The sequence below is a fragment of the Xenopus laevis genome, chromosome 7L, assembly GCF_017654675.1.
Source record: "Xenopus laevis strain J_2021 chromosome 7L, Xenopus_laevis_v10.1, whole genome shotgun sequence".
NCBI lineage: Eukaryota > Metazoa > Chordata > Amphibia > Anura > Pipidae > Xenopus > Xenopus laevis.
In genome coordinates, this window is record NC_054383.1 from 44022536 (window position 1) to 44044677 (window position 22142).

Below are 22142 nucleotides of genomic sequence, written 5' to 3' on the forward strand. Positions count from 1 at the left end.
TTAAGTAAAACTGTCTCTCACACCTAGATATTTAATTCGTCTGCAAAACATTTGATTTAGCATGCAGTAATAAAGTTGCTAAATATTTTTTAGACGTATGACAGTTCAAATTTGAACAGATACACTAATTGATTGTAAGCTCTATGGGGCAGGCACCTCCTTTGCCAAATATTGTTAAAAGCAAGTTGTGCCACAAGCAAATTTCTGCACTAGAACAATCAAGCTGGAATGAGGGTTAACGGCCAAAGATGACAGCTGCAAACTGCACTACACACATCTGCTTTTTAGGCCAGATATAGGGGATCAGGCCCCTTTTCACGAGTCTGCTGGAACAGTTGGGTGCCCTTTTGTAACACGTATGCTTTACTTCTCCTTTAAAAATGCTGCATTGTGGGTAACAAAAAACGTGGTGAACGGAGGCAAAACCCATAGGCAGCTCTGGTGTTTTAGAGGCTAGGAAAAAACTTTGCTACAGCCTGTGTAGGTTTTGTTTGTTAGTTACTCATAGATAAAACAATCTTCTAAGTAAATATTTCATGGCAGTAACTGTTTATTTGTAAAGATTAAGTCATTTCCTTAGACTTTTTCAAGATGTCAAAATTCTCAAGTGCTCCAGCCTAAAACTGTAATTATAGTTGTAACTCAGACTGAGACAATTTGGCCTTCAAAAGGAATATGCACAGATTTATTCCTGACTCCTGAAGTGACATAAGTACAGTATATCAAATCCAAGCTAAAATCATTTAGGAGCAAATGAAGATCCTGGTTATACATCAGTATGAACATGCACAGATCCAGTACAGACTTCTGCATGAACATGAACAGAACAAGTCCAGAATCTTGCAGGAACACACACAGATCTAGATTAGAATTCCATAGGAACATGCACATATCCAGTCCAGACACCAGCTGGAAGATGCACACCATCCACACTCCAGCAAGAACATGCACGGATTCAACCAAGACTCGTTCAGGAACACATGGAGATCTAGTCCAGACTACAACAGGATGATGCACAGATCCAGTGAAGACTCCTGCAGGAACACATGGAGATCTAGTCCAAACTCCTGCAGGAATACACTGAGATCCAGCCCAACTTTTACAGATCCATTCCAGAATCCCTTTGGAACTTGGCACAAATAGTTCAACATTCCTATTGGAACTTACATATATTTCAGTCTCTTGAAGGAACAAACAGACTTCAGACTCCTACAGGAACATGCACAATCCAGATATTCCATCTTCACCTTTGTAAGACAAGTGCTTAAACATTGAAGACAACAGGAATCCATCACAATGGGATTCCTCCTATCAACCACCACAAAATTGCAATCTTTGAACGTAGCCCTGAATTACAAGTTAGTCTGCAGCTACCATCAGCTTATTTTATGCAATGTATCAGCAATTCTGCAGTACATTTCTTCCAAGTTGGAACTACTTAGCCAATAAACTAACTTTATTCAGATGTCACATGGTTAAGAGCACAGATTTCTATTGAAAAGGGTATTATACATGACTTGGTGGGATACAGAGCCATTGGAAGTAGATATTCCATCTGTAGCTATTTGAAATTGTACTTCAGTCTGGGACAAAAATTATTTTACATAAAAAAAGCACATACAAAAAATACACAACATTTAAAAGCAGCTATTTAGAAGAAATCTTTCAACCCCCAATAATCACAATACTCATGATTTTAACTACCTGGCCAAGTGCAGTCAGAATGGCAACTGGCATGTTGTTTACGGTGTGTTTTGCGGGGCAGCTTCAATGTCTCAAGCTTCACTTCCAAGCACACAGAAAATTGCAGTATTCATGATGCATACAAAGATTTTAATGTCACTAATTTCACTCCATGTGCTGCTAACATTAAGTTATAGAAGGACATGCATCCATGTGTTTGTTTTTCTAATAATTAAATGGTGTGCCAAAACTTGTGAGGTTGAGTTTAGAAATGAAAGTTTCATTAACAAGTAATTTCTATGTTCCATTAAATCTAGATAATTAGCATTCAACGTTACAATTGCCAAGTGATTAAAGGAAATGATCAAGCAATAATGAAAGTAATTTACATAAATAACAGGATTAACCACTTCTGTAAATACAAAATAAGTATGACCGCCACTCTTTTGTTCCTGACCTGATCTCCTACAATTTACATTAATTATACTTCAGCTTTCACTAGTTAAAGTTAAGATACTAATTATTTCTGATAAAAGGCAGACAGTAATATGTAAATATAACACGTAAAAAACAATAAATGCCACATGGAACACCTGCACTTGTGATTCTCTGTGTTTAGGGCTTGTTTACACCCGCAATCTTTGCTCATTCAGTAGCTGAGCCTTACAATATCTGCAACTATAAATGCCTGAAATGTACATGTTTCTAGCAGCAGTCATTTTAAGCAAGGAAATATGGTAACAGTCCAGCTGAATGGGATTTGTGTGTGGCCCTTTCCCTGGTGCTTATTACACATGCATTGTGTATGTGCTGGTGCACCTCTGGGTATAAGTACCAATCAACACATGCTGTGAATGCCTACAGACTGCACCAGTACAGAATAGATGAAAGCCTTCAGCGCATACAGAGCAAGAAAGGACTGTGATTTTACCTCTAAGCTAGTGCAGCAGCCCAAGGCTAGTTTATGTTAATTTTAGCATGTTTCTTATGATTTTAGCTGCCTAAGAGCTTGAGTGTGATTTCAGCTCCAGTGAGATGAAAGTTGGAACAAACATAACAACCCCTACTCATGTCATAGTCAAAGAAACCTGGAACTCGTTTCACTTCTTTTGTTTCAGTCACTAGACATTCAGAGCAGTTTCAGACTTTTTTTGGATTTCAGCCTCCATCCTCTTGTGGGCCACCATTTGGTGAGGACCAAGGGTTATAGATACTGTATATTAAAAATCCTTGCATCATCCATTCCTCCACAGTACTAAGATGTAGAAAAACAAGCAGGCATTCAATTCAAATGTCACCTTAATTAACCTTTAGCCTGTGCCTCTATAAGAATGTATTAGGATAAACTGGCATTCTCCACAAATTATTCCCACACTGGCCTTCAGGCTAAGCATCCCCAGCCATTGCTTTTGGCATCTGAGTGTGGTCTGACCCACAGTTTGTGAACCACTGTTTTATAGAATGAGAACTATGCATAATTTTGGGCTGCTGACATTAAGGTGGTTGTTTATCAAAGGCTCGAACTTTTGATTATTTATGAAAAAATCTGAATGTAAAAAACTCAAATCAATGCAAAAACTTGAATACTCAAATTGATCAAGTTATCGGTGAAAAAACCTCAAATAGCTTGAATTGATTGAGTTTTTGAGCACAGACCACTGAAAAAACTTGAACATCATGAAGGCTAAAAACATCTTCAAATGATTCAAGGGGCCTCTGCCATTGACTTCTACATGACCTCAACAGGTTTTAACTCAAGTGTTTTATTAGATTTTGGCTTTTTGAAGCTTTGGGGCATTATAAATCTTGAAAAATTTAAGCTTTTTATCCAGAAAAATTTGAGTTTTAACAGAAACTACCCTTGAAACTCGAATTTTTGGGAACACAGAACTCAACCTTTAATAACTAGCCCATTAAATATCACCAATCACTAAAGTAACCAAGCCCTTTCATGGCCAGGGTTGCAAAATACAGCTTGCTGGCCTAAACTGTTAGTCAGTAATGCAAATATATGTAAATATGTACTATGGTGCAAGTGGGTTTTATATTACACTGTTAGAAGGAATTTCCCATACATATCCTTTGGGGCCTATGATTAACTATGGGAAGGAAAAGCATGTCAGTAATAAAAAATGGTTTGTTATATTTAAGGTGGCACTGAAAATATGACACCTGAAAAAAATGACCCCCTTTTCAAATGGAATCTGGATTTCAGCACCAATAGCATCAGTTCTCTTTGTACTTATATATCACGTGACCCATGAAATGCAATATGATGGAGAACTACATTGTTATTTTAGCATCATTAAACTACTATCATGTTAGAATATCCATGAAAATGCTTTTTTTGCAGGCTTATCATTTTAAAATATGGCAAAGCAGATTTCTAGACACAAATAATGGCATCTCTGTGACAGCTTCCTTCCAAGTGAGATATAGGCAGAGCTGAAGGCAAGAGGCTTTGGATTATTATGTCTGGATTCTGTTCCAAAACCTTTCCGCATCTGCAATGTATGAATAAGGAAATCTTTACCATCTAGGATAGTAAATTTGATGATGTCAGAGAGAGAAAGAGCTGTTCACATTCAGGGAATTCCAGCATAAAAATGTCAAAGTCTCTGACAAGAATAAGGAACATGATAGCTGTAAAGAGACTCTTTTGTTACCTTCCTGCAGCTATACATCATTGCAGCATGGCACAGGCACGTGCGGTATGTCTCATGAAAGACTGATTTTCTGGGCTACTAGGCTTTAATTGTACCATTTCTAGATAATTATATATCTGCTTAATATCCTATGTTTTGTTTCATGTTCTCAACTTAATACACATATTTTGTGCTAAAATGTGTATAAAATAATATTTTCTCCTAGATTATCATTATTTGCTCTTAAAGGGGATCACAGGCTGCCCAGAACTGGCAATGTTCAGGAACCTCCAAGTATTATTGTGGTAGACATTCATTAAAGTGCTTGGCATCTGACCCATTCTTCTTTATACCTGCAGTCATTTCAGGGTTCCATTAGCAAGTTGCACCCAAAGGTGCTCCAACTTGCTCCAGGTGAGGCTGCTCAAAGTTTTTGGTCTTGATAAAGATCCCAGAGAGGACTGAAACGTCTAATAACTTTGCACTTTACTTTTTAATAAAAACCCACAAGTATTCCTTTTTCCTACTGAACCAGACAAATCATTACTGATTTTGTCGATGGCATTGCAGGTTTCTAAACAAAAGCAAGTTCCGTGAAGTATACAAACATATGCAAGAAGGAGGTATAAAGGCAACATTTTCCCCAAAACATATACAGCATCTAATCAGGGTATAAAATACATTTGCAAAGAAATTGTAATAATGTAACAGCTATGTACAAAGTTGCTGACTGAATACACAACAAACAAAGGAATGTAATGCATATGAGGCTAATCTGTGAACTAATTAAATTCCATCACATTTGCAATATAGCAAAAATGTGATAATGAAAATTAGTACATGCTGAAAAGTGACATAGCACATCTGTATGTTACAGTGTATGAAGTTTCATTCTACCTTATGTGTGACAATTACAATAAGATTCACTGCGGACTTATGTAAAAGGACAAAAGCAAATACACAATACAATACATAATATGATTAATAGATATAGCACTGTGAGCAAAAATGGAATTTCAGCAAGACAAACCCCATTTCAGAAAGTAGGCAACCTCTGCTCCAGGTGTCACATGTGATGTAAGCAATGGCAGATGCAAATTTTGTGTTGCCTCTATTATTAACCTGAAATAGTGCAAAATAATTTTGGATTTTGGATTAAAAAAAACAGAAAATTTAATTGACTTTTACACTTCAGGAAAAGAGCCATATAATGTAGTTTTCTTCCAAGCAATCTGTGCCAAAGGAATGGACGGCACTCCACTTGAAGAGGAAAAAAGTCTTTATTACAAGCTAAAAATAGGGATCGAAGGCCCTACGTGTTTCGGGATACAATCCCTTAATCATAGGCATGATTCCAAGCAATGTTATGGATATCTTTTAATCTGATTGATGGATTAAAGTGGAAATAGATGTAACAATCACGATTGTTCTTGTGACCATTAGTCACAGGAAAGATTGTTAGTTTTAATACAGATGTGTAGAACTGAATTGTCAGATATACAGGTAGAAACAATAGAATTCTACCTGCATCTGATGATTCAGCAATAACAATGGCCAATGATCGGGTGCCTTCAAAGGTGCCCAATCAAAATTTTCCAGCCAGCCCGATCGTCTATGGTCACCAAAGGTTTCTTATGACAACAATTTGTATTTTTTGCATACACAAATATATATAAAAATCTAATTACTGATTGGTTGCTATAGGTTACTGCCCAGGTGCCATTCGCCTAATGAGCGCTACCTTCACTTATGTGTGGTGCAGATCATTTCCTTGCTGCCAGGATCTGTATTGTATCTACTACTTGCAATTAATGTAACAGAAAACAAAATATATATCCTAGCACAGGGTTTGAGTCAAATCGTTGTGTCAACTTCTTTTTAAGTGGATCATAGAAGCAGCACGTTCAACCAATGACCTGTTTGCTAAATTTTGGGTAAACTATAGAACTGAATGAAAAACAAACTATCCCACTATGAAGTCTATTAAAAATCTGAACATTAAAAAACAGTTGTGATTGCCAGGCCTGACTCTTGCAAGTCACATGGTCTCAAGCATTTGTATATTTTTGTAATCGGAGAAGTAATTATACTAATCTCCAACAGAATGGCAAAACACATCAAATACCATAAACAAGCAATTCATTTCCGTTGTTACAAACAATAGTTCTGTGTATTTTCTCCAGAGATCTCCAATGTGACTCCTCCAGGCACCCTGACACATTTAAAAAGCACCAGTGGTCTGATTTAAAGTTCCTTTTTTTCATTTTGGCATGTATTAAGTGGACATCATAATTAATACAGGGCTGTAGTTCTTACCAAGCACCCTGTGAGCCTCATTCATGCTGAGAACACTCCAACATTTGCTTTGTGTATAACAGTCCACTGTAGACAGCCTAGAGCCTGCTGAGGCCAAGTAATTACTAAAGTAAGCTCTTCTAATTAGTCTCATCTATGTGTGGTCTCCATATCAAACCAACAATCCTTATTAAGCTTGCGGATGTAATTTCCCCTGTTTCTCAATCCTGCACACATAATTCACATTGAAAAAATAACATTTAACAAATACAATTTGTGAAAGAAAAACGTAATTTATGCTGTAAAGAGAAGCAGGCTTCCTGCATTCTCTGGTATCTCAGCTGACACACCCATGATTTTTACCACACTTACTTTTCACGCTTTATTATACCCCGACCCTGAAAATAGTTTGAATCCGAAAATACACCAACTAAAACCTGTCGAGGTCATGTAGGAGTCAATGGCAGAGGTTCCATGAACCATTTGAAGATGTCAATAGCCTTCATGATGTTCTAGTTTTTTTCGGAGGGTTTTCCCCAAAAATGCAATCAATTCAAGCAATTCAAGTTTTTTCCCTACGAAAACTCAACTAATTAGAGTTTTCTGGTTGTTAAGCCAGAACATGCTATTTCGAGTTTTTCCCATTCAAGGTTTTTCATAAATTAGAAACCATTCATTTGAGGTATATAAAACTCTAAAATTCAACCTTCAGATAAATAAACCCCTACATTTTCCCAAATGTTCATACAGTCAGTCTAACCAAATTGTTCCAAAATGTAAAAATGCCACATGCTGCCATTTGGCCCTGACTGATACTTTGCATTAGGATGGCACAATCATTTACAAATTTACCCACTGGACTTTTATTAGAAGAAAGAACCCCATTTATATCAAATTACCACTTAATACCGGTTGCTTATTATATCAATATTTCTCAATTTGTCTCAATTAACTGTACAGCGTGAATCATTAAAAAAAACATCCATTCATTCACCACTGATCCATAGTACTTATTCAATCATAGTGATTAAAGCGCAGTGCAATAAATTAAAGGTTAATACCCACTGCTCCACTGAAGTAAAAGAACAGTTAAAAGAGAATTCAACCATTTTCCAAAAAAAAAACCCTACCCCCCCACCCCACAGTGACCCCCTCCCTCCTCCCCCCAACCTAGCTGCCCTCTGGGGAAATGCCCCTAACTTTAAACTTACCCCTCTGAGAAGATTCAGGCATTGGAGTTCACTGCAGCCATCTTCAGGATCTTCGTGTCTTCTTCCGGCACTTCGGCAATTTCATTCCATTTTGGCGCATGCACAGTTTTTGCAAACCGGCAATTTGCTCCAACTGCACATGCGCCACTTTGCCAGTCTCCCACTCAGCTTACCAAAGACCCGGGAAAGATGGCTGCGTGGAACTCCGACGTGGGGGTAGGGGATTTTTTAAAATCTCCTGTGCACCAATTCCCAGTACCCCCGACCCGATGCTGAAAATTTGCGCATGTGCACAAAGTAAGGGGAGGGGACGTGGGCAATGAACGGCAGCGGGCCTAAGGGCTCCTGCTATGTAAATCAGGCCCTGATTGTACAGATGTTCTGCCACTGTACGTACCCCTCATACACCCAACTGCATAACAGAGAGAGAGCAACGTGCAGACAATCATTAACTTCCCTACATGCCAACACATTCCAATACCCCTTCTTGTCAAATTCCCAGCACAATAATATGCTGAGTGTATTTCCTCTACAGTCTCTTTGTCATGTAAGATAAAATGTCACTGCATTGTGGCTTCTAATATTGTTCTATATTTAACAGGCATCTGACTGAAACTGCAGTTGTGTATCACAGAACTTGCCAATGGTGTTTGTAGATGACTTTTTTTCATTTGGAAATTTTTTGTCTGATCACTAGAGTCACAAAATGGACACGAAGGATAAGATGCTACAGATCAGCTGATAGCAACTACACTCATGTTTCTACGGAGTTGTGTGTGTGTAGAGAGGGCTCACATTGCACTGGGAGCTATTATTGTATCTATATCTCTTCTCTAGTGCTACTTTGTAACAGAGAAAAAAGCATAACCCCCGGGAGAAGTTATGGATCAGGACCATCCCAGCAGTTATGGATCAGGCCTATAAGGAACATCACCCACATGGGCAGATTTAGCATTTCTACCACAGAATAGTGAAAGGTCTCAGCCCCCTTCTCCCAGACTCAGGCAATCGGTGCCAACACAGCAGTTTCTTCTCCTGCTTCCTGGAAATGCCTTTTGAGTTAAATTTATTAACATGATCAACTAAGCCTTTTTATTCTACCTTTTTGCATATGTGTTACACTGATATAGTGAAAAAAAGTGAAAATGGGGCCAAAAAATGCCCACAGCCTTTATTTATATATCGGTCTCTACAAAATATATATTACAAGGTACAAGTAGACACAATGAGTCCCTATTTTCTCTTTTGCATTATTACTGCCCCCCTTTGCATTTCCCCATCAGATGAATTAAGAGTATGTATGACAAACCCATGTATGAATGTTAATTTTACTGTGTGGCTTCCTGGATGTGGATTGCCAACTAATTGCCTACTAATTATCACAACCCACTGAATCTTTGAGCATTCAGTAGACCAGTATGCTCACTGTGTATTCATCACTAGGAATACATTTGGTGCTACTCAAACAGAGGCATATATATATTTTTTTACACCAGAGATATGGCAAAAATGTTGCCGCTACATTTCGCTATCAGCCAATGTCAGTCTTTCATGTAGCAAAGAAGTTTCAGTGTGTAAAGTTGCATAAAATGCACTGCTGCTCAACCAGCAATATTTTACACATATGCCAAATTGAGTTGTACACATATGCCAAGTGTAAGTTTGTAGTGAGTGGCTTATTACTGATCATGAATGCAGAAGCTTTACACCTCCAGCTGTTTCTGAATATACCGCTCACCAGTCCTCCAGCTGCAGAAGCTCTAGTATTTAACTTCTCTATATCAAGGCTGGGAAGCAAAATATGCCTGTTGTACCATGGTGGTGACCTGTAACGTGTTCGAAATAAAGTGTCAGGATAAAGTCTTGTATGGGGGAGGCTGCGGCATGGCTAGTGTATCTGCCATCTGAACTAGACCCTTTGGCTCTCAGCCGCCCCCTCCCTTTAAACCAACAGAAGTAAAAGCAGAAGAAGACAGGGACTGCAGTAGTAAGAAAAGGTGTGGGGTCCCTATTTGTTGGTGGGATGTGGAGAATATCAGTTTATCAACAGCTGGGTGGCTGCTGGTTGGACTTTCCTGGTGTATTCATTGAAACTACCAAAAATCAGTTACACAGTGTTCTCTCAATGAATACATTGTGCTCTAATGCTGACGTTTCGGGGACAATTCCCCTCCGTCCACCCTAAAACAGCCCCGAGTAAAACTTGCACTTACTGAGTGAGGCTGAGTATCCACGAACGCCCCTGGGCTTCTCCTTCCCGACTGCGCCAGCTCAGGGTCCTGTGGTACGTGCGGCTCTCCTAACCGGCAGGGCAATCCACATGCTGCTTCTTCTTTCCCCGGTTTCAGGAGGCTGAAGCCAAACTCAGTCCCCTCCTTAGTGAAATCCCCCAGATAAGCCGGTCACAATGAGTTCTCTATGCGAGTGAGTAAAAGGGCGCTTCTCTGCCCGCAAGGAGCCCCGTCTCCCCAATAAGACTCGGGCTCAGAGTTACAAGCAAGGGATGAAGTTGCTGAATGTGGAGCCCGCTGTGCATCATCTCAGTGTCTGACTAGAGGTGGAGCTGATGTGTCCCCTCTGCCCCCTCTCTGCCAGAGCCCTCCATCTCCTCCCCTCTCTCCCCTCCTTCTCTGGGGATTCCTAGGAACAACAGTCGCTCTGTTGGCTTTGTCTCAGTCACACACAGTTTCACTCTTTGACACTTTCCTGAGAAAAGAAAAGTGCGGCTCGTTTATGACAGTAGCGTTTCTATCCGCTTGTGTTTAACTTGGGCCAGAGAGGGTTCTTAATGTTCCTTGCCGCGCCCCTCCCATACACTCACTTAGGCTCGACCTGACTGGGACTCCCGGGTGCCCCCTGTAGCTGCGCCTCAGACACGACAAGTATCATTTTCACTCAGTCACAAAACCAGCCGAAAGAAATGTAATATAGTATTTCCCAAATTGTCCAGTATGCACAGTGAAAATACATCTCATTAATAAAAGAATATGTGTGAAAATGCACTTTCTCTTAGATCTCTCAATTCCAGAATCACTGACCACTCCCCAATGTCAACCAACCCTGAAATATTCTAAATCTGATGCCCCAGCCCCCTGTGCCAGTACATTCTGATCAGTGTTGGACTGGGACACCAGGGGCCCACCAAAAACCTTTTGACCAGGGGCCCACTCTAAGTATTATTTTCTTCCTCTCCTCACTCAATTCTCCTAATCTCTTTTCTTTACATACTATAATCTATTATTCCATCAATTTAGCCTATTTATTCTCATAGAAAAAGGCAATGACCAAGAAATAGGCCAAATGGTTAGAAGCAGGAGGGTTCGCTGACACCTGGGCCCATCGAGGATTTTCCTGGTTTCCCGGTGGGCCAGTCCGACATTGATTCTGGTTATTTTAGTCTAATACACACTGTCAGCCCTAGCTTATAGTAAACTTCATTAGCCAGCATTCACTGGCATGCTTCCATTACCGAATATTGGGCCAGAAAACAAAGCTTTAGTAAACTTCATTAGCCAGCATTCACTGGCATGCTTCCATTACCGAATATTGGGCCAGAAAACAAAGCTTTAATACGAAAATCCAGGTATCCAAGAAATGGACTCAGAGTATTGCATTATCCCCAGACATGACAGTAAGATCACTGCATTCTACCCAGCATTTTAATACACTCAAAGGAGACATATAACATAACTAAAAAATCCCCAGTCTTGTAGACAGTTATGAATAACATATGGTGCTGTTTTGACTTTGGGCTAAAAAGCAATATTTTCTTTAAAAGCAGCCCCTTTATTGGAGCTCTCCATAGAGCCTCCCTGTTTCAAATGAAGGGCAGGCATGTCCTAAAGTTGGCCATAGATGCAAAGATTTCATCGTACGAATCTTCGATTCGGGCCGTGTGTGGAGTGTCCCGGCATTTTTCGTGCCATGGAGATCAGTTGTTCAGACGATCGGACAGGTAAGAAAATTTCTGTCGGCTACTATAATATCTCTGCATGTATTGCTGATCTGATGATATCAGTTGGAGTGTGTCACCAGCTTTTGTCGGACCTATCTTTCGTACGATTGCTGTCAGGGGCAGAACATTGTCTGATCTTTTCTTTTACTACTTTATTTGATCTGAATGGTTAGTGGCAGGTCGGGAGATGGCACCGAACGATTGTTTGTCTGATATGAAGGTAAATCTACATGTCTATGGCCAGCTTTACAGTCCCTGCCAGAAGCACAGTAGGAGTTGGATAGCCAATCACAGCCCTGCAGTCACACAAGCAAAGACAGGCTTCAGTTCCCTATCAGGTCAGCCTAGGTTCCTACCCTACAGTGCAGTGTGCTGAGTGCCAGGCTCCTTCCATAGGCTAATTACAAATTAAAACAAGAATTCAGCCTATGGAAGGATCACTTCGCCCCAGCCCTGTGTCACAGAAGCAAGAAGGAAGATCCATTAGTAGCGTGAGCGGTCAGCTGCGCAAAGGTGCACGGGGCTGGGGGTGGCTTTGAGGGGAACTATTCCGAGTGCAGCACATACTTGATACTGACACATTCCTATGATTTTTATAGGAACGTGTCAGTATCGCTTTAATGCATTTGGACAAAAAAGTCACCATAAAAAAAAATGCCCATTGACTTTAATGCATTTTGATAATTTTTTTTGCAGTTTCACGAATTTTTCAGATTAGGTCATCACTATTTATCAAGGACGAGATTCAGTTTGGGATGCAATTCAATTCTGAAAAACATATCTCAATGTTTCATGTGAAAACTCTATTGAAGTCTATGGGAAAAAAACAAAGTTTTTTCTCCTCAAATTAAATCTCACCTATGAGTTTTCATGTGATAAACCATGAGACAACTTTCTAACTGAATTTAATCTGGCCCATTGTAGCCATTAAGAAAAAGGTTTATCACAAGAAAAGTCAAGGACAAGATTAAATTTAAGATGCAATTCAATTCAGAAAAACTTATCTCATGGTTTATCAATTGAAAACTCTATTGAAGTCTATGGGAAAAAACTGTAAATTAATAAGGAGAAAAGGTTTTTCTCCTCGTCATGGAATCTTGCCCATGACTTTTTGGGCCAGATTTAATTCAGTGAGAAAACTTTTTCTCACTCTCAATTAATATAAATTAGTGACAAGTGTAAAGTTGGACATATATGCCCAGACTATAATGCCCAAATAAATGTAAATCCCCATACGCTCAGGCACATTTATGGGTGTTGTAGTTGCAAGGGGGGGGCAGTTTGCAGCAGGTAGTCTATAGTGGCAGCAGTAGCAATATGTGGGCAGTAGTGGTGGAGGAGAGTTGGTCTGGAGGTTTCTGGTGGGCCCCGGCTGAGTCAGTCTGGCACTGTACCAGGGCCGGATTCGGATCACGAGTGGACCTAGGCCACGCAGTCCTAGTACCCATCGTCAGTGCGACTGTGCTGTTCAAGTGGCCGCACGAACGCACACGCCGAAGCACTGGGGAGCTGCGCATCCAAATAATTTGCCGTCCTGGGCCTTTGTGGCCTTGCCACAAATCCGTGCCTGACCAGGGTAATGTTTTGTCAGATAACCCTGTGATTGTGTTGGAGCTATTGCCTGCTTTTTATGTAAATATGTATGTTCAATGTAGACATCCATCTATTGTACAGTGTTGTGGAATATGTTGGCACGTGTTAATAATAATAATGATAATAATAATAATTAAGGATTTGGAAAGAAATGAAGAGGACTTCTGATTCCCTTGGGGGGTTTTGGCATCTACATTTTATGTTTACAAATGATTCCAGGTCACCCGCAGCCCAGCAGTATGTGCAGTTCAGACATAAAGATTTCTTCAGTCATCTGCGCTGATTACAAATTTAAACACTGTTGGAGCCTATGGAAGTATCCATGCCACCTCATGCCGTTTGACTGACAGAACTAAACAGGACCCTTAGCTATTTCGGAGTGTCAGTTGAGGTAAGTAATGCTGGGCTGGAGGGTTGGCTTGGGTACATTTTTAAACAGTAAAAAGTTTACGTCTAAACTCATTCATATTGTGTTATATGAAGGTTTTAGTATTGCTTTAATATCAAATGATTTGATTTTGCTCATTTGCATATACAAATTAGGGTTTAGATTTGTTAAGTGATTCTGCCAAATATTTTGTGGGGGATTTGGTATTGGGCCTTGGCTTGCCTCTTCACCCCTTTAAAGGGGTCGTTCACCTTTAAATTATCTTCTATTATGACACTGACAGTGATATTCTGATACAATTTGTAATTGGTTTTAATTTTTTATTATTTGTGTTTTTTGCGATATTCTGCTTCTTTTTATTCAACAGCTTTTCAGTTTGCAATTTCAGCAGTGGTCCAAATTACCCTAGTAACCATGCACTGATTTAAATAAAAGACTGTAATATGAATAGGAGAGGGCCTGAATAGAAAAATGAGCAATAAAAAGTATCAATAAACATACAGTTGTAGGCTTACAGAGCATTTGCTTTTTTAGATGGGGTCAGTGACCCCCATTTGATAGCTGGAAAGAGTAAGAAGAAGAAGGCAATTAATTCAAAAGCTATAAAAAAGAAAGAAAAAATTAAGACCAATTGAAAAGTTGCTTAGAATTAGCCATTTTATAACATACTAAGAGTATTGTGGATTCTGTGTATACTTATTATGGACATAGGGCAATTGGGCTGGAACTAGGGGCAGGCAGAATGGGTACATTACTAGGGATCAGTTACATTTGTGGTGAGGCATGCAGTTCCGAGCAAGATTGCATACTTACAAACGCACTGGTAGGGACAGTTATGGGGCAAGCTACTGGCAGGAAGGGATTGAGGAATTGAGTGACTGCTGGGGATTGGGCTTGGGGAAAAGTGTGGGCATGCAAGCAGCTAGACGATGTGTTGGCTGGGTACTGGGCCAAGTTCAATTGATTTAGTAAATTAGTACTTTGCATGGCTCTGCAAGGCCTAAGTGTTGTTTTCTTAAAGAAAACTCCAAGACTGACAGCTTAAAGCAACTTTAGAAGTATCACTAATGAAAGGGGTAAGATTGCATATAGGTGCCAGTGTATACACAGGCATTAGCGCTTATTTTGGCAGCCTCTTGTCAGTTAATTAGTAACTATAAAATCACATTCAGTCATTTCTGCCAAAACAAATTTGCATTTATTTCATGTGAGTATCCTATTCATTAATAAAATGTTATGGAAGTGATGTTATGTGCCCTGATGATGCTTTCTAGTGAAACGCATGATGACAATGGAGGAACAAGCATGGAGGTTCTCCACACTCCAGAAGTAAAATGTTTTGAGAGGAACCTGCACATCCATAACAGCCAGAGGAGGCTCTTGTTCTTCTTGAGCCCCAAAAAAACATTTTAAAGGCTGAGCCTTCTTCTTCTGTTGCAGAAGGAAAGAACTTTACCCCCTGTAGCTATAGCAATTACCTCCTCCAACTTTGGAACAAACAGACTTCCACCACATATGGGAGATTAAAGAGACTAGAGGGCTCTCCTTGCCAAAACAGATACAGCCATAGATCTAGAAGCTGAGTGAGGTCAACTGCAGCCTTGGACATAAAGGACACCACCATCTTCAACTCTGCTAGGCCAGCACTGATGTCAGTCATATCAGAATCCTGCATAATGGCTTTATCTTAACTGTCAATCCAGAGGGACACTGCTTCAGCCACAGAGACAAGAACCACTGCTGGCTTGCATTAAGCTCCAGCAACTTGATAAGCTTCATGTAACTTAGTCTCAACTCTCCTGCCCCCCCCCCCCATAGGCATAGGCATAGTGCACTGATTCAACTATTGTTGAGAAGAAATAAAGCCTCTTGGTCTCTGATATAATCATGCTTTCTCTGGAACGGTAAGGTAAGGTGGAAAAATGACCATAGATAAAGGCTGTTGCATACAGCTATGAACAGGCTCCTTGTGTGATCCAGTCACTGGTTTATGAAAAGATTTCAGTGAATTTATTATAAATGTATAGAGATTATATTTTGGGTATCTGAAGCAGCAGGCTGAGCAAAATGCATGCTTATACCATATCTACCCCTTCAACACCCGCACCCAACCCTAGTGCCTCATTCTTAGACCTGAGCTGCCCGCTCTGATGTCAACAGAAGGGGCACACAGGCACAAGTCTATAAGAAGTGGAAGCTGGCACAGTAAGGTCGCGTGTGGGGAGAGCGGAAGGAAAGGCAGTCTTGTGGTGATTTCAGGCAGGCCCCCACATCACTACTAGCCAGGAACTGTAGGTGCTGCATCTCCCCTCCACCAAAAAGAGAAGGGGAAAGGTAGGGGGCTGCGATAGGGGCCCTGAGATGACAACCATGGGGGCCCCGCCCACTCAAGTCAGTGACAGCCAATAAGGATTAATTATATCTTTGTTGGGATCAAGTACAAAGTACTCTTATATAATAGAGAAAAAGAAAATCACTTTTAAAAATGAGAGTTATTTGATTTTGTGCCTCTGGAAGAAGCCTTGCCATAATTTGAAGTTTTATGGATAATGAATTTCTGAATCTCATACTTGTATTAAATAACAACAAGCTTGGCAAGAGAAGGGCATTAACATGCATTAAATTCACAAATTAAAGGCTATATAAAAGTTGATAAAGGAGTCATCAATGGATAGCAAGCAGATAACAGAAGACCTCCCAATATAAAATGAAGATAAATTAATAATTGGAGTGGGAAACATGCCAGCAATAAAAGGAAAAATTGCATCCACAAGCGGGGATCTACTTATTTTATACATACAGATATGAAAAATATGGGTAACCATTGGAGAATAGGGGTGGAAAAAGCATTTAACACACTAGACGAAGGCAATAGGCACACGAAGAATCATAGGTAGAGAAAATAATGACCCACAGATGAAGACTACAGGGGGTATATTGGCAAGATGTGTGCTTTGTATGAGGGTTTATGTGCAAGAAAAAACAAAGCTGAAAAATACAGGAGTGTTAACAGGATAGATAACGTCAGAATTGTCTATTACAGAGAAGCAGAAGTGGGTTTTTAGCAACTGCATTATCTACTTTCAAAATTTTCCTTTTTAACATGATACTGACACTAAAAACGAGACTACAGAATATTAAAGGGGATCCTGTCATCGGAAAACATGTTTTTTTCAAAACACATCAGTTAATAGTACTACTCCAGCAGACTTCTGCACTGAAATCCAATTCTCAAAAGAGCAATTGAATTTTGTAATCTGACATGGGACTAGACATATTGTCAGTTTTCTAGCTGCCCTAGTCATGTGACTTATGCCTGCACTTTAGGATGGAACTACTTTCTGGCAGGCTGTTATTGCCAGGCAGCTGTTCTCTTGTGTTAGGGTATTTTATTTAAAATATTCATAATACAATAAACATGAATCAGAAATTTTCAAACAAAGGTACAAAAAGAATACGTTTCAATCAATTACATGATTAATCAAAACAAAATATAAAGACAGAGTAATTTATAGATTTTCCCACATTTTCTTTTGAGCATCTGAAAATTCTGATTCTTTAGTTTTTATGAAAACAATGTCTCTGCAAATTGCTTCTGTAACTGTTTTCACTGATACTTGTATCTGCCCAATAGTCAGTCTGCATCTCATTTGCCACAAATGATAACGCAGTACTGCAATAATAATGTACAAAGTGGCTTTATTTCTCCTTCCAACTCTCTGTTTCTTTACTATTCCATAAGACAATTCTGAGTAGTCTAGATTTTTTACTAGATTCAGTTTTAGATGCTTTGCAACATTTTCCCTTAGAGAACAAGAGACTGGACAATCTACTAAAAAATGTTGTTGGGTTTCTTCTACTTTGCACCCCCAAGGACATTCTCTGTCTGTAACATTAAGGTGTTTCATGTTTCCTCTTACAAACATCTTGCCTTGTAGGGAAAGCCATGATGTGTCCCAAAACTTTTTTGGCATTCTTCTATCTATCAGATACTTTATACTTTCCTCTAACATTTCCTTGGGACAATCTCTGATGCTGATTTCAGAGGAAAAGTAAAGGTCTATTGTTTTCCAATATAGAGATTTCCTATCTAAGGATCTTAAATCTTCTGAACAAATATCCCATTTTTTTAAGATTTTTACTGACTGCCGCAGATAGGTGGGAACAAGGCCTCCTCTTATCCTTACCTCTTTCACTCTACCGCCGAGTAGCCAATCTCTAATAAAAGGCAATGCCCAGTCTCTTACACTGACTTCCCACAAAGACTCTTTCCCCTGCACCACCCCTCCAAAGTTAAACTTCAGAAAAATGGTGCAGAAGAAACCCACTGGACAAGGCATGTCCAACCCTCCCCTTTTCTTCCGCAGGAAGGTGATCCCCCTTTTTACTGGGTTGAGCCTATTCCCCCAAAGCATTTGGAAGAACAGGCTCTGGATCCGGGCATAGAGAGATTCTGGCAATAAAAAGACATACGAAATGAAAAGAAAAAGCGGAATCAGAAAAGTCTTAATAATGTCAACTCTTTCCCTATAGGTCAGCTTCCATGCTTTCCATCGCTGAACTTTTGCCTGACCAGCATTCAGTTTATCTTCCCAATTTACCTTCGCCAGGTCTCCCTTCCCGAATTTCACCCCTAGGATCTTAACTACTTCTGGGGCCACTGGGAATTTCTTGAGTTTAAACCAAGGTTCCCCTTCTAAAGTCCAAAAAGCTTCCGACTTTTCTTGGTTAATCTGAGACCCTGATGCCTCAGAGTAGCTTCTGATACACTCCAAAGCCTTGTCCTCCTCCTCAGGCTTTGATATTACTAGAGTGACATCATCCGCATAGGCAAGGGACTTAAAGGATTGACCCAGCGGAAATGGAACTCCCTCAAGCCCGCAATTCTGCAGTCTCCCCAGAAAAGGATCCAAAGAGAAAACATACAGGAGCGGACTCAAGGGACATCCCTGTCTCACACCAGCTCTCACCAAAAAGTTCTCACCTTTCCAACCATTAATCAGCGGGAAGCTCTTTGCCCCTTTATACAAAGTCCTAATCCATTCTACAAATTCTTCCGGAATGCCATATCTAAGCAAAACAGCCCATAGGTACTTGTGGTTAACCTTATCAAAGGCTTTTGCTTGGTCTAAAGATAGAAAGTATTTACCCCATTGCCTACCTTTACATCTCTCCAGTGCTTCCCTTAGTGACAAAACAGCTCCAAAGATATTTCGCCCTTCTACTGAAGAGAATTGAGATGCAGAGAGAAGAAAACCTGCCACCGCACCCAACCTCTGTGTAAGAATCCTTGCCAGAATCTTTCTATCACAATTGAGAAGGGCAATTGGCCTCCAATTCTCAATGCGCCTCGAATCCTTCCCCTTCGATATCAGAACTAAAGAGGAGTGCTGCATAGATGGTGAGAGATGTTTTTCTTTTAGGCAGGCATTAAAGACTTGGGCTAACACTGGAACCAGATCTTCTTTAAAGGTGACATAGAATTCTGCTGTTAACCCATCTGGTCCAGGAGCTTTCTTTTTCTGTTGTTTGTCAATTGCCTGCCTTACTTCCTCCTCTGTTATCTCTGATATCAACAGGGAAATGTCCAAATTTGCAGTGTCTGATACTGGGGTTGCTTTTAGAAAAACTTGGATCTTCTCCTTATCCAAAGCTGTTTCTTTGAAAAGGTCAGCATAGTAAGTCTCTACAACCCCCAGGATTCCCTCCCTAGATACTTCTAAATTACCCTGGGAGTCATAAAGGCTCTCAACCTGCTTTCTCTTTACAGTCTCCTTACAATTCTGACAAGGGTCCGGGGAAACCGAGGTTCCGTAGTCCCTCTCCAGAACCAGGGACTTAAGCCGGTTGTACTGATGCTGTCTCAACAAATACTTCAGCCGGTTTACTTTTTCCCCTTCCTCCCCTGCCGAAACACACATCTCAAGTTTCCTTCTTAAAGACCAACTCTCTTTTTCTTTAGCCCTCCCTTTCTTAAAAGAGGTAGAAGCGAAAAAGGTCCGGAAAGAATCCTTAGCCGAATCCCACCATTCCGCAACAGAATCGAAAAATTCAATTTTTGAAACCTGCAACTTAAAAAATTTCTTAAAGGCAATTTTGACCTCCTCCTCCTCTAGTAATTCTTTGCCTAATCTCCAAAGGCCTTTACCTACTCCCATACCTCCTGTTCCACCATAATGAAAGGCTAATCCCAGATGGTCTGAAAATTCCATTATAATTTCTCTAAACTTGGAGAAGATTTCTCCATTTTTTATGAAGATGAAGTCTATCCTGCTACTCCTTGTGCCGCATCTATATGTATGACAGCTGTTTCTACCATCGTAAGTTGCTAAATCTATTAGTCCAGCATCTTTAATCAAATTTTTGAAAAATAAACTTTCGTATTTATTTATTTTGCCTGTCCTATCCTTTTCATCCAATACTTGGTTAAAATCTCCTGAGAAAATTACTGGAATTGATGTGAAGAGAAAAGGTTTGATATCAGTCAACAAAGACCTTCTTTCTGAAATTGTATGAGCTCCGTAAATATTAATGAGCCTCATTAGTTTCTCTTCTATCATAATGTCCAACATTAAACATCTTCCTAGTGAAATATCTACCACTTTCTTGACAATCACCTTCTTATTTCCTTTAAACAAAATACCAACTCCTTCTGCAGGTTTGGTTGCTAATGACCAGAAAGATAAACCCTCTCTCCATTCCCTTTTTGCCTCCTTAACTTCCCCCAAAGATGAGAGTCTTGTCTCTTGGAGAAATATAATGTCAGCTTCTGTTTGTTTTAAAAAATCATAAGCCAAAAATCTGGTCTTGCTGGTTTTTATACTACATACATTAATGGTCAAAAAATCAACTGACAGATTCATTTTTTTTGTTTTTTTTCCTTGAGGCCTCACTCTCATCCCCTGTCCTTTTAACTTGTATCCTAGGGTGTAGATTTACCTCCATTTCCTCCTCTTCTAAAGACTCCCACTCTAGGTCTAGGGACACATCATCAGGCTCGTTTTTACTTTTTTTTCGACTGGTGTCTTGAACCTGGTTTTTTCTTTTTTCTCTTTCCTCCTCCTCCCCCTCTATTCGTTCCAACTCTTCTGATTCCTCAACTACTTCCCCCCATGATTTTTTTCCCAAGACCTCATATCTATTTTGGCTTACCACAGTCATTTCACCAGTCACATTTTTCTTTTCTGTCTTCCTTTTCCTAGTTCTCTTTCCCACAGATTTCCATTCATCTACTTCTCCCTCTTTAACAAGGGGTATCTTTTCTTTTGTCCTAATGCTATTATCTACCTCATTTTTTCCTTGCGTTTGTATTTCAGGAAGATTAGTCACATTGGTCACATCAGTCACCTTGGTCACATCAGTCATATTCTCTCTCAATTGCTCTTCTATATTAGGGCAAGCTTTCTTAATATTTCTCCAAGCTTCTGGACAATTTTTAAAGGCATGGCCTATTTTCAAACACAGGTTGCATTTAATATCTTTTTCACACTCTTTACTGGTATGACCAATCTCTCCGCAGAAGGCACATTTCTTAATGCTACAATTCCCTGCGAGATGATTTCTTGCCCCACATTTAAAACAAAGTTTGGCCTGTCCCACATAAAAGCAAACACCCCTATCTCTACCAATGAAAAAGGACGTGGGTAAATGTTTTTGTGAATAGCCTTCTGTATTTAATTTGACTTGAACTTTATAGCCCCCTATCCAAAAGCCTTCTTCATCAAAGATTTTTACAAGTGGTGACATCACTGTACACTGTCTTTTAAGCCATACCAAAATATCCTCAGGATGTACAGTTTCATTTTTCATTATGACTGTAATATTTTTAAGTTCAGGTTTAGAAATGGGTATGACTTTAAAATCCTTCCATTCTTTAGCATGTTTTGTCAGGTTGTAACGTCTCCAAAATTCTTCTAATCCTTGTGCCAATTTAAAGCTCAAGTCAAATTCAATATCAGTAAAACTGAGCATAGCATAGATATCATCTACTACGAATCCCAAAACTTGTTTGACCAAAATCTTTGCTACAAATCTCCTACCTGGAAAGTTTTCCCTTTCACCTACCCATTTTATCTTTACAGCATTCTGTCTTTTGCCATATTCATCCTCCTCCTGCCCCTCCCCCTGTGAATTCTCAAACAGTTTCTTTTTCCCCCACACACTGCCTCCTTCTTTATTGTTTGCACCTGGTTCTAGGTCATTTTCTATTGCTCCAGAAAGGGAAGTGCCCTCTACTGGCTGTTCAGAATTTAAAGACTCATCTGTCTGATTAAAAGGAGTATTTAACCCTTTCGCTTCTGGTGTGGAGTTACTACCAATTTTTTTAACAGAGGGGATGTTAACACTTTCTTGCACTGATACAACCTCAGGTA

General features: G+C 39.8%; 1 protein-coding gene across 2 annotated transcripts in view; it reads right to left on the minus strand.

Annotated features, from left to right (window-relative positions):
• The window catches only part of chst3.L (carbohydrate (chondroitin 6) sulfotransferase 3 L homeolog), a 58639-nt gene extending 47995 nt beyond the window's left edge, over window positions 1-10644 (minus strand). For both annotated transcript variants that reach the window (XM_018225491.2, XM_018225492.2), the window contains exon 1: window positions 10048-10644. The gene's annotated coding sequence lies outside the window, so the exon portion shown is untranslated. The remainder of the gene's footprint in view (window positions 1-10047) is intronic.
• Window positions 10645-22142: the final 11498 nt, after the last annotated feature.